This window comes from Zonotrichia albicollis, chromosome 6 (assembly GCF_047830755.1).
Source record: "Zonotrichia albicollis isolate bZonAlb1 chromosome 6, bZonAlb1.hap1, whole genome shotgun sequence".
NCBI classification, from domain to species: Eukaryota; Metazoa; Chordata; class Aves; order Passeriformes; family Passerellidae; genus Zonotrichia; species Zonotrichia albicollis.
Window position 1 is genome coordinate 123,702 of NC_133824.1, and position 12,629 is coordinate 136,330.

Sequence of the window (12,629 nt, forward strand, 5' to 3'; positions counted from 1 at the left end):
ACAAGCCCCCTTGATTTAAAGCCATGTTTAAATAAAAGTTTTATTTCTATTTTTCATATTTATAGTCACACGCATATTTATAGTGAACATTGATGTAGCATGTAATTTATACAATATATTCTGTCTATTCCTATTGTTTATATGTATTTCTCTGTGTTTTTATAAATATCTTTCTCTATTAATTGTATAGTTCTTATATAGTTCTTCTATAGCTTAAAACTACATTTCTAAAACACTTTTATTATTTAAAAAAAATCCAATTCTAACTAAATAAATACCAGAAAACCCTTCTTTTAAACTATACTGAAATATTGTTATATTTATAGCTTGCATGACTATATACACATTTATATTTCTAGTTTATATTGATGCATTATATTTAAAATATATATAATATGTATCCTGTTCAAATAATAGAGATAAATTATTTTTTAAATTACGTATCATATCTACTGCTAAACCTTGTTTTTTCCTTTATTTTTAATTTTTATATTAATCTTTAGCTATTTATGATATATTTATATACTTAGACTTCTACCTTTATATTATTTGTATTTATAATTTTTATACTAAAACCCCTGCTTTTGCCAAATGAAAAACAAAACCATCCTTTATTTTCAACTACTTGATAAATACTTTAATAATTATAATTATCATATCTATAATTTGTTTTATAAGTATAGTACATCAATTGATATATCTATTTTATATCTATTTCCTATAATATAATAAATAAGACATATACAGTATTACTTGTATTATGCGTAGTATCAATTGATGTTATTTTATATTTACAATTATTTAAAAATTTTATGTATACCTGCATATATTTGAAACACATTTCTATATTTATATTTGAGTTGGGTTGTGTCTATATTTATATTCTCTATCTACATATCTATAAATATACACAATACTCTAATTAAAAAAGATAATATCTTATTGTAATATATAATAACTTATGTTACAAGTAAAATTTTAAAAAAAGATCAAATATATAAAAACAAGAGAGGTTTATTCCCATTTCCACACATCTGTTTTGTTTAAATGTAGTTATAATATTACATTAGAAATCCAATTCCTAAATAAAATTACAATACAAAGAGCATTGAATTGCCAGCAATATCTTCGAAAAACATCAAGATACCTCCAACAGCCAAAAATCTGCCAGCCAAAAAACCACAAAACACTCTTTTCAATAACAAATTCTCATCATATCCGAAAAATGGAACCAAGATAAAAGAAAACCCTATAGAAACACGCACAGCAAATTACAACAACTACTAAAAAAAGAAATCAAACCAACCTACTAAACTCCAAACAGTGCCACTGACCCTGAAGGTTACTAAAAAAAAATAAACAAAATTCTACCTCTACACTAACTCAAAGAATAACCAATCCTCTGTAAATATAACAGACGAACTATTTAACGAAATAGAAAAAATCTCAAGGACTAAAAACTAAGAAAACAACTACTCAATACTACTTGAAAAGATCCACCATATAAATACCCAGATTCCCAAAATAAAACCGATGAACAACAATCAAATACATGAAAGAACAACAACAACAACGAAAATAATCAAAAAAAAAAACCCAACAACAAAAAAAGCCCCAAAACCGAATAACCTTTCATTTTCAACAAAAATATTATTCCCAACGGAATAAACCCATAGTGCCTCAAGCTATCAAAATAAAAATAACACCTAGAAACAAACACAAAGACTAAAGACACACGTAACCATAAACAATGTCTCCCAAATTACCCGCAACCATAAAACATACACTACAATCAAACCAACCAAATAAATAAAAGCCCTGGAAGACGATAAACACACATGCAATTCTCGAGATTAAAAACCCGCTGCTATGAACGACACGACGCTACCTCAAAAGCCCACCGAAACAAACACTACCCGCTCACGCCAATAAAAGCCACCTCAACAGAATTAAAATCCGAACCGCTGCTTCGCGCTACGACCCGTAAAAACCATTGCGCGCCTTTCTAAACATAATACCCCGGCAAAAAAAACCATATCCGACTACGAAACCCAATCCGAAACGAACCTTTATCATCCCCACCGGCACCGAGAACCGCAGCACTCAGGAAGAACCGTAGCCCTTAGCGTACCCCCGCTGCAAACCGAACACAGCGATGCAATCAATGCCGAAAAAGCGCCTCCGAACCGCGGCACCGCCCCAGCACTGCGAGCAGCCGAAGCCCGCGCTCGCTGCCGGCCCCGGACGGAGCGCGGCTCCCGCCAGGAGACCGGCTCCTCCGGCGGCTCCTCCGGCACGCGGGGCCGGCGCCGGCCCGGAGAGCCGCGCCCGCTGCCCCTGCCCGGCGGGGCCGGCGCCGGGCCCGGGGGTGGCGGCGGCGCCCGAGCCCCGCGCCCGGAGCGGCCGGAGCGGCCGGCACCGCCCGGGCCGCCGCGGCACCGCCCGCGCCGCCTCTGCCGCCCTTGGCCGGCCCGGCGCGGCTCCCTCGGCTCGCACCGGCGCGGCTCCGCCACCGCCGCCCTTGGCCGGCCCGGCCGCGCCAAATCCCCCGTGCGCCCCGGCAGCTGCCCGGGCCGTGCCAGCGCCGCTCCCGAGCGGCAACGTTCCGGCCCGGGCCGCGGCCACCACAAGCGCCCTCCCATGCAGCGGCACGGCCCCATTGCAGCCCTGCAAACGCTGCCACAGCTGCAGCTTCCCGCAACCGAACCCCGAAACTGACGCCGCAGGCGGGGCTCGCCTCCCTTCAACAAGGGCAAAGAAGTGTCCTCTCCCCTTCACGTTCGTCCCCTACGAGAGCACAAAAGAAGGGGCGCTCCTCAAATGAAAGCCTTCGACTGATGGCAAAGGGCCATTTCCACCTCCATTCAAAGCCTTGAAAAGGAGGGACACCACGGCTGCCCCCTCCATTTCAACCCTAGGGTGATGAAAATGGGGTGGCTGCCTTCAAACCAAACCCATAACACCACAAGAATACTTTTCCCATTCCCCTTCAAATAGAACGCAGGGATTCCCTGTCACCCCCGGGATACCCCCAACAGCCTGGAAAAGGCAGCTTTTCCTGCAATCAACGCCCTTAAAACCACAAGTGAAGAGGGATCCCCTCAGTTCAAACGCAGACAATAAAAGAAGAGGAGCTGCTTCCTCCTCCTTAATCCCTTTCGTCCTCATAAGCTCCATTTCTGCTCCTGGGGAAGCGGGGAGGGACTGGCAAGATGAAATTGCAAAGGGGAAGGACAAAATTCCCCGCTCCAAACCCACACGGGCTCACCTGCTCGGCTGCTGCTCCCCGGCACAAAGATTCGTCCCTCGGCACAAACCCCTCCACTCAGCAGCTCCATGCAAAAATGTACAGAGGCAAACTCTCCCCCCGTTAAAACTGCCCCGGCAAGAGCCACCCCCTCATCATCCTCACAGCTCACACCTGGGCTGCTCCGAGCCCCATCATCCTCACACCTGGGCTGCTCCGAGCCCTCATCATCCTCACACTCACACCTGGGCTGCTCCGAGCCCCATCATCCTCACACTCACACCTGGGCTGCTCCGAGCCCCTCATCATCCTCACACTCACACCTGGGCTGCTCCGAGCCCCTCATCATCCTCACACTCACACCTGGCGCCGATGCCACTCCAACAGCGCCTCTCCCTGTGCAGCACACAGCCCGCTTCTCACAGACAGAGCAAACAGAAATCCGCTACGGGCCTTGGCTTTCCTTAGTCCGTCTGGTTCCACAATTCAAACACGTACGTGCACTGATGGCATTGAGGGAAAGCTTTCCAGTGCAGAAAACTATCATTCTGCTAGCACACTTTGATTAACCCTCAGAAAAAGCAGGATCAGCGCCAACTCCTAAGACCCCTTGGGACACCCAATGCAGCAGACGTCGAAAAATGGGAAAAGTCAAGCTTGGAGTGGAGAAAGAGAATACAAATACACCAGCCTTTTAAAAAAGCCTTCACACAACAATAGTGGGAACCAGTCACATTTCTTCTTTCCTTGCTTTCTGTAATGACATAAATATGAAGTAAAAAAACCACATGAAACACAAGGCAGAGCTGGGAATTTACAGGTCTTTATTTGGCACTCTGGATGACAAGCGCCTCTTCCGGGACTGCGACACGATTTGGGGACTGGCAGAGAACGGAGGCAGAAGGTGCCAGAGAGCCCTTTCTATTGCCTCCAGCTCCTGCAGCTGTTCTGATGGTTTCGGGGCACAGCTCGGTCCATTCCTAGATAAAAACGCTAGGGCACTATCTTCAAAACTGCTACCCATCTCCACTCGGAGTTTTCTGCATTCCTGTAAACAATGAGTGGATAGAGAGGGTTTCTCCCCAGATGAATTTAGAGACAAATTCCTATTCTTTACCAAGACCTATAAAAACGAATACCTTGACAGGTTTTAGCATTCTACACCCACCCCTCCCTGAATTTGGTGGCAGCTTTGGGTCCCTCTGGGGCACGGCCCCCAGCGTGACGCCCCTCGCCCGCCCCCCGCCTGCTCCTGCACCGCAGTGGGGCTCCCGCTCCTGGGGACCGCGGGGTGCCCCAACGGCATCAGAGCCCCGAGTCTTCACCCCCTTTCCCTGAGCCCCAAAGAAGGCACAGAACGAGTCCGACTGCCCCGGACAGCAGCGCAGCGCTTCCTCCAAGCCCTTTGCACACGTCCATCCCCGCAGAAAGGGATTCTGCTGCAACAAGAAAGTGGGGCGGCCCCCAGAAAGGCCGAGGTTCCTCCCCAGCCTCGCTGTCCCGGGCCAGGGGCAGCGAGAGGGAGCGGCACAGACGGCGGGCACGGCGCGGCACAGAGCGGGGGCCGCTCTCGGCGCCGTGCCGGGAAAGCCGCAGCTCCGGCGCTGTCCGGCGGGGCATTTGACCGGCACGGGGGGATCCGCCGAGAGCCTCCGGCCCCGTGCGGGGACTCCTGCAAGGGCCGAGGGACGCCGGGCTCCGGCCCTCGGGCCTTTATTCTCCGGCACCCCGAGCCCCGCGGCTGCGCGGCGAAGACGGAAAGGGGGCACGGGAAGAGAGCAGTGCATGAGAAAGGGCGGCGAGGGGGTCGGGCTGTGGAGGAAAGCTGCACGGGAAGGGAAACCCGGGAAGGGGGAAGAGGGAGGGTGGAGGAGGGAGGGTGGACAGAGGACGGAGACAGGGGGAACAGAAGGGAGTAGCGGGCTAGGGACAGGACAGGTAGGAGCCGGGCTTGTGGGGGGAGAGAGAATGGGGGAAAGGGAGCGAGAGAAGGCGAATACGTTGAGAAGGAAGGAGGGGTAGAGAGAGAGACAGGCGGGGAAGCCTCACAGACCCCCGGCTGCACCCCGAGCCCGGCCCGGCGCCTCGCCCTGCCCGGGATGCTGCGCTCGGCGGAGCTCGGCTCGCTCCGGAGACACTCGGCTCGAATCGGCTCTGTGGCTAAACTCGGCTCTCTTCGGCCGCATTCGGCTGCATTCGCCTCTTCGGCGCGCCTCGGCTCGCTTCGGCCGAACTCGGAGTCGCTCTGTGTGCTCGGCTCGCTTCGGCCGAACTCGGAGCCGCTCTCCATGCGTTCGGCGCGCCTCGGCTCGGCTCGGCTCCCTGAGGGCGGGCAAGCGGCGCCGCCTCACGTTAAACGCGCCCGGCTCGGGGCTCTCCTGCTGCCGCGTCCCGCCGGCGGCCCGCCCATCGCACGGACACGACCGGGAGCGCGGGGCGGCACAGGGGCTCATTAGGCGGTGACCGCACTCGCGCTAATTAGCGCGCACGAGAGCAGCGGGCTCGGTTCGCCTGAGCTCGGCTCCGTTCAGGCAGCCTCGCAAGCCTGGCCTCGGTTCGCTCGAGGCCGTCAGGTTCGGCCGGTCTCGCCTTGCTTCGGCTGAGCTCGTTCCATTCGGCCGAAGGAGGCGTCGTTCGCTCGTGTTTTTACAAATATCTTTCTCTATAGATTGTATATTTCTATATTTAGATTTATACTTCTATAATACTTCTATTATTCAAAATAAAAACCTCGTCGCTAACCAAATAAATACAAAAATCCACCTTCTTTTAAACGAGATTGAAATATTTTTATACTTTCTATAATAATATTCACATTCATATTTATAGTTTCTTTTGATGCATTATATTAATAATTAGATCTAATATATTTAAAATTCTAGAAATGTATTTAAATTATTATTATTCGTATTATGTATCATATCTACTGCTACAACTAATTTTTTCTTCTGTTTTTAAACTTTATATGTATTTATGACATATATCTATACTTAGATTTCTACCTTTATATGATTTGTACTTATAATTTGGATAATCAAAACACTGCCTATTGACAAATAAACCCCCGCTTTACTTAACTATTTAAAAAATATTTTACATTTATAATTTTCCTATTTATATTTATAGTTTATTCTATATTACATGAGAACACACCTGCTCCTGCACCCCAGTGGGGCTCCCTCTCCTGGGGACCTTGGAGTGCCCCAATGGCATCAGAGCCCCGAGTTTTCACGCTCTTTTCCTCTGTTTAGAAACTACACTGGAACTTTTTTCTGGAAAAAAGACATTACCTAAATCCTGTCCCCATGTCCCAGACAGATAGATATTCAGTTATTAGTTGGCTGGGCAGCAGTTTCTTAAATAGAAGGATAAACAAGGTGTGAACATTTTAGCTACAAGCAAATAGGCAAATCTGAACTAGGTACTGCTGGTCGACCACTGAAGTTATTTTGAAGCAATTTTTTAAACAATAAAATACTGATGCCACAAAAATAAAGCAAAAAGCTAACTACTGGCTAAGAAAAAATTAACTTTTGACAGCAACAACATTCCAACCACACAGGCTTTTTTCCCGATGTCATACCTTATAACTACCTCTCTTGGGAATTCTCATCATGTATCCCAAAAGGAATAAATACCTTAGAGCGTCCTAAAGCAAAAAGTAGCACACATGAGCTCCTCACACTCCCAGCAGTGCACTGAGCTCCTCACACTCCAGCGCAGCGTGCACTGAGTCTGCAACAAATTCTGCTCAGTGAGGGTCTGCAAACAAAGGTTCAACTGATGAACTGAACTGATTTTATAGGGATGTTTTCTAAGCACAGAAGCACAAAAAAGAACAAGCAGAAACAATTCTTAAATAAATCTGCAAGTTTTATTTAGCATATATGCGACTGATTTCCAACCTGTGGCTTCTCACTTTGATTGGTCTGTAGGTTCAGGAAGATGACAATGCACACTCTGCCTTCCCTGAGCCCCCACGGCAGCTGAGCGCTGCTCCGTGTGCTCAGATCGTCAGGAGCTGGATTACACGTACCCGGACGGACTGCAACTGCTCTGCTGCAGATTCAGGAGACGACGGCAGAGAGGGGCTGGCCGAGGCGTCGTCCGAATTCCATTTCTGTGTGACGAGAAGCGGTTTGTTCCCAACAGCTGCAACATCCCCGGCTCGCTTCCGTGGTGAGTACCGATGGCGCACAAATGGCAGCCCGAGGAAATCGTGTTCTGGGCTCCAAGTGGCTGGGACAGGGTCTGATTTTTTGTTTTGCATCTGTATGACGATTAGTACGACAGGGCTCTGAGGGATGACATGGCAACACAGAATTAAAAACTCCTCGATAGGATTACATCGACTTCTAGGAAAAGACAAAAGCCTATCACCCTTCTGAAATCTACTTTTAATCCAAAGCACGGGGATTGTCACTATACTGCACCTTCCAGCTTTTCAAAGCAGCTTACTTCTGAATACCAGGAAACATTGATTTCTACAGAAACAATGGGCAACCCCCAGGCTAATTTAAGCACTACTCTTTAATAGGGGATCTGCCAGCGTGCCAGTCCAGCTTCAAGTGCGCTTTATTTCAGTCTAATATCCCCACAAAATTCTTCTCACATCTACCAACCCTGAAATCTTCTTTTTCCCTAAGGCTTCTCATCATTAGCAATTTCCAAGTAACATGGTATTTTTACAACATTCAAAAATGTCATGCTGGACTGTGCTAGACAGTAATCTGCAAATATAAGCTTAGCAAAGATTGAATTGACTTGTCCAGAGAAAAAACCTACAAGTGAACACCCACACCTGCCTACAAAGAGCTAACAAGCCCCTGGCAGCTACCACATCAAAGCACAGTGGATGTTTCTAATAGAGGGTAAGGATAACAATACCACCTTTTGTTCTCTCCAGCTTGTTTTCCCTGCAGTCATATTTTGCTTCTTATGATTTTTTTAGTCTCTGTATCTTCTTGGACAGCACCGAGCCTGACGACAAGGACACGAGAGTCTTTCCCTGCCGTAGGGAGAGAACCAGGAAAACAGTTAAAAAAAGAACAGGGTAGTTTGAAATTCATACTTCCAATGAGAAGCAGCGCCTAACAAACAGAACAAAAGCAAACAAAGCACGATAGCTCCCTGGGGACAGAAGACTTATAAACCCTCCAGGATTTACGACCAACCCCTTCAGGACAGCAGCCAAGTGTCCCATGAGGTGGTGCTGCACCAAAGAACGATCTGACAGGTTCCAAAGAGTCAAATGCACAATATTTTGCAAAGCCGTAAAATCTTGCAAAATAACAAAAATACGATAGATATAAACTACAGGGCAAGAGTACAAGTGTTCGCTTTAAGAGCTGGAACCATGCAGGTGAGCACCTGATAACTGGATCCTCACCAGAGTTTGAACCCTTCGGTACACAGAAGGGTTTTCCCCAGAAATTTCACAGACTGAGATTTGATAGAAGTACACTTGCCAGATCCTCAGAAGCATCACCCATTCTCCAGGTGTCTGCAGAGAACTGCAAATGGCTCTCACGTAGTTTGAGCTGGTTCTCCAAGGTCTCAGGGTGAATTTCACCAGATGCAACCAAATCCGGCGACTCCCAGTGGGACAGAAGGAACCCAAAGTTTGGGTAAGCAGAGCTGCAGCAAATACTGAGGAAACAAACATAACAGCGTAAAAAATAATAAACCATCCTTTTTTTTTCTCTAGCTTTTGTTTTTTTCTTATTCAGATCAGCATAGCAACTAAAGAGAAGGTGAAAAACTCACCATTACTGAACATTTCATCATCTGTAAGCCGAGCATCCTTAGCATAGAGGACTCCAAAGTTAAAATTCACCGATCCCTGGGAAATAAAACCAAATATTGTATGATAAACAGTCAAACAGCAGACATAAAAATTTGTTTCCTCTAAGGACTTTCAGGTATGTATGTATCTTTGCATACATCCTACACATTAGAACATACACTTTATACCATCACCTAATACATAATATTTTACCTTTAAATTTTGATAGTATAGCATGAATTTTTAACTTAAATTGGCAATCTATTATTATTAAGTTGGTACTGAAAGTTATTTCTGCTGTCACGTTCAAAAAAACATTTTTTTTTTTTTTTACTGTAATGAGCAATTGATTTCAAAGTCATCACAAGCCCATCAAAATACAAAGCTGTATTCACTGGGCGGGTCTGTGAGCTAGAAGTAGTTAGGCTTGTACTTCCCTCTTGTTCTTCCAGAACCGATAAATCCTGTCAACAAAACCAGGATCTTTAGCCCACTGCTGTGAAAGATTCTACAAGGATGATGGTTTGATTTGTGTTTACAAGTTTTGATTTGAAATGGCCAGTTCAATGGATAAAGACAGTTTAAGTAGTATTACGTTACTATTATTATTTCTATTATTATTTTTACTATTACTACTACTATTATTATCACCTGCTACTGGAAGAAACAAACCAGTCGTACCTATACTTAATTACTTTTATTTCCAGAAAATAATAAAGAAAAAGAACCAAACCAAAAAAAGTCACTTCCTACCTTTTATACCAAGGGAGGAAAAATTTCTCTTGGGCTCTTCTCCAATTTATCAAGACTCATAGCACTGAAAGGCAAACAAAACAGTGCTTTATAGAAGGGCAAGTGCACATTTCAAGGCTGAACCACCAACCGATTGCAGTGACAGCAGTTACAACATGAATCGTTCCGAGAGCCTCTGTTAAATGCAATGTTCTGTGGAACTGCCTTTTCTTTCCCAAAATACTAACTTCCAACACTTCCTAAACGTATTTGGTATTTTAAAACAACAGAAGTTAGTGAGACACTGTGTGGAGGTCAGGTTTAAATTTATTTCCTTCTAAAGCACAGAGCTCTGTTCCATCACCCTTCACTTCGGCTCTGCACTGAATCACGGTGAGCATTTGAGGAGTGCTCAATAACCAATTCTATTTCTCTCTTTTTCTAGTTCTCTCTATTCCTGAATAATTAAAGACAAGTCCAATGAAAAATGACAAGTTCAGCATCAAAGTCACACTTTTTCCCTTTGTCTGGTCAAGAACAGGCTCTAAATCCACTTAGTGCTGCCTGCAACAATTAAGACGTGCAAAACCATTTTTACATGTTTTATAGGTTTATCATAAAAGCCACGGAACGCAAGCTCTGAATTACAGGAAAAGGTACACAGTCAAATATCTAAAGGGATCGCTTATTTGTAAATGCATACCTTGACAGAGATCGCACTGAGAACGTTTCTGTGGGACTCTAAGGGAGACATATTTTCTGAGTACCCTGTAAACAAGAAAAGCTAGGATATATTACAGGACACACCCACTTTTTCTACATATTCAAATAGGATTTTTAATAAAAACAACTCAGTTGAAAAAGAAAGAAGAAAACCAAGGTCATTTTACTCAGCTATATTTACTACCAATTTACAGAAAAAAAAAAAGTCACGGGTGCTGCAAAGAAAAAAAAAGTGAACCATAAACGCCTACAGTACAATTTTAAAACAAGTGCTTGGATAAAAGAATCTCATGGAACGTGAAGTAGAAAAAAAGTGAAACCACTATCAGACCTGCCTATTTTCTCACCTTGGTACAAGAAAATCCTAAAAGCACTATAAAGTCACTGCCTAAAACCGGTCATGGGATGTAACCAAGAACAATTTAGGCATTTGCTAATCTAGACAGAAAGCTTTTCTGGATGCTAGTGTCAAATCACAAGTTTTGTCTTTCAGAAGCCCGACAATGCTGGAAAGCACTTTCCCTGGGGCTCGGGAGGGCAGGGGCAGAAGGGGATGAGTTTGCAGATCGCACCTGTGCCATCGGAAGGATACAGCCCGCCTGCTCCCTGCGCTGGGCATTCTCCCGGCCATCTCTGGCTTTACCGCTCAGCGCCGCTCCATCCGTTTGCATGGCAGAAAGAGCCTCGAGCACTAGCGCAGGCAGCAGCCCAGTCATTCCGGCGATATCGCAGCGCCCTCTGCTCGCAACGCCCAACACGCGGCGGAGCCGCCTCCGCCCGCAGCACCGGCAGCAGCCCGAGGGAGACGGCTGCAGCTCGGGGGCTGCTGCGCCTCCGCCAGCCTGAGGGCAGCCGCCCCACCGGGACCGCGGGAGCGCCCGGCGCCGCTCGCCCGGGGCGGCTCCTGCAGCTCCCGGCCCGCGGCAGCAAAGCACCGCCTCGCCCTCCGCCATCGCTACCGCTCAGTAAGGCCGAAGAACCGGACCGACGCCCCTTCCGCGCTGCTCAGCTCCGTGCGGGCGGCCAGACGGAGGTTTCGCCCCTCCGGCGTCGCCGCCGCAGCGCCATCCCGCGCGGGAGAGGCGCCGGGGGCTGCCCGCGCACAGCCCCGCGCGGCCGCCTGGCACGCCAGCCACTCATGCGCCGCGTCAGCCGTTGCGTCACACGCCTCGCCGGCAGCAGGGCCTGCCGGGAGTTGTAGTCTCGGGCTGACAGCCACTGCTCCGTCCTCCGCCACCGGGAGCTGCAGTCCCTCCCGGGCATCAAACGGGTCCTTCGCCCCAGGGCGGGGAAGGACCTGAGGCAGCAACGCTCCTCCCGAATGCCCTCTCTTTTTCGCTCCAACTCTTTTTTCCTTTTTCACTCTGCTTTTCACCCCTTCCCTTCCCTCTTGTGGTCCTGATTCCTTTCCTTTCCTTCCCTTCCCTTTTTTCTATTTCTGATCTTGGTTTTCCTTTCTAGCTTTAGAATAAAAAAGCAGCACTAGAAACTTTCGGGCTACCTGGGAGTAAAAAAAACCTCCAAAACGAAAATGATTTAAAGAAAACTATTTATTCCCTGGGAGCCTGAAATTTTCTACTGCTGCACGTGACATAGAGCTTTTATTCCTTCCTATAGAGAGTGGATATTTTATACTTACTTTATACAGCGCCCCCTGCCGTGTGCCCCGGAGACCTGCAGGGAGAGCGCTGCGGCGTCCTTCGGTTCTGTTTAAAGAAACTCGGCTCAATTCGGCTTGGTTCGGCTCTTGGTCTAAACTCGTTTCAGTTCGGCTCTTCGGCCCAACTCGGCACGCTTGGGCTAAACTCGGTCACACTCGGCGCATTGTCTAAATGCGGCCAGTGTCGGCTACCCTCGGCTATCGATTCCAGTCGGCTATCATCGGCTCTTAGTGTAAACTCGGATGTTTTCGGCCACACTCGGCTCTTCGGCTCAAGTCGCCTCTGTTCGGCCACACTCGGCTCTTCGGCTCAAGTCGCCTCTGTTCGGCCACACTCGGCTCTTCGGCTCAAGTCGGCTCTTTTCGGCAACACTCGGCTCTTCGCCTCTACCGAACAATTCGGCCCCGCTCGAAATATACCTATTTTTACATTGGAAGTATACATTTCTCTTAGGATTTTTACTTCTCTAACACTTGCAGGA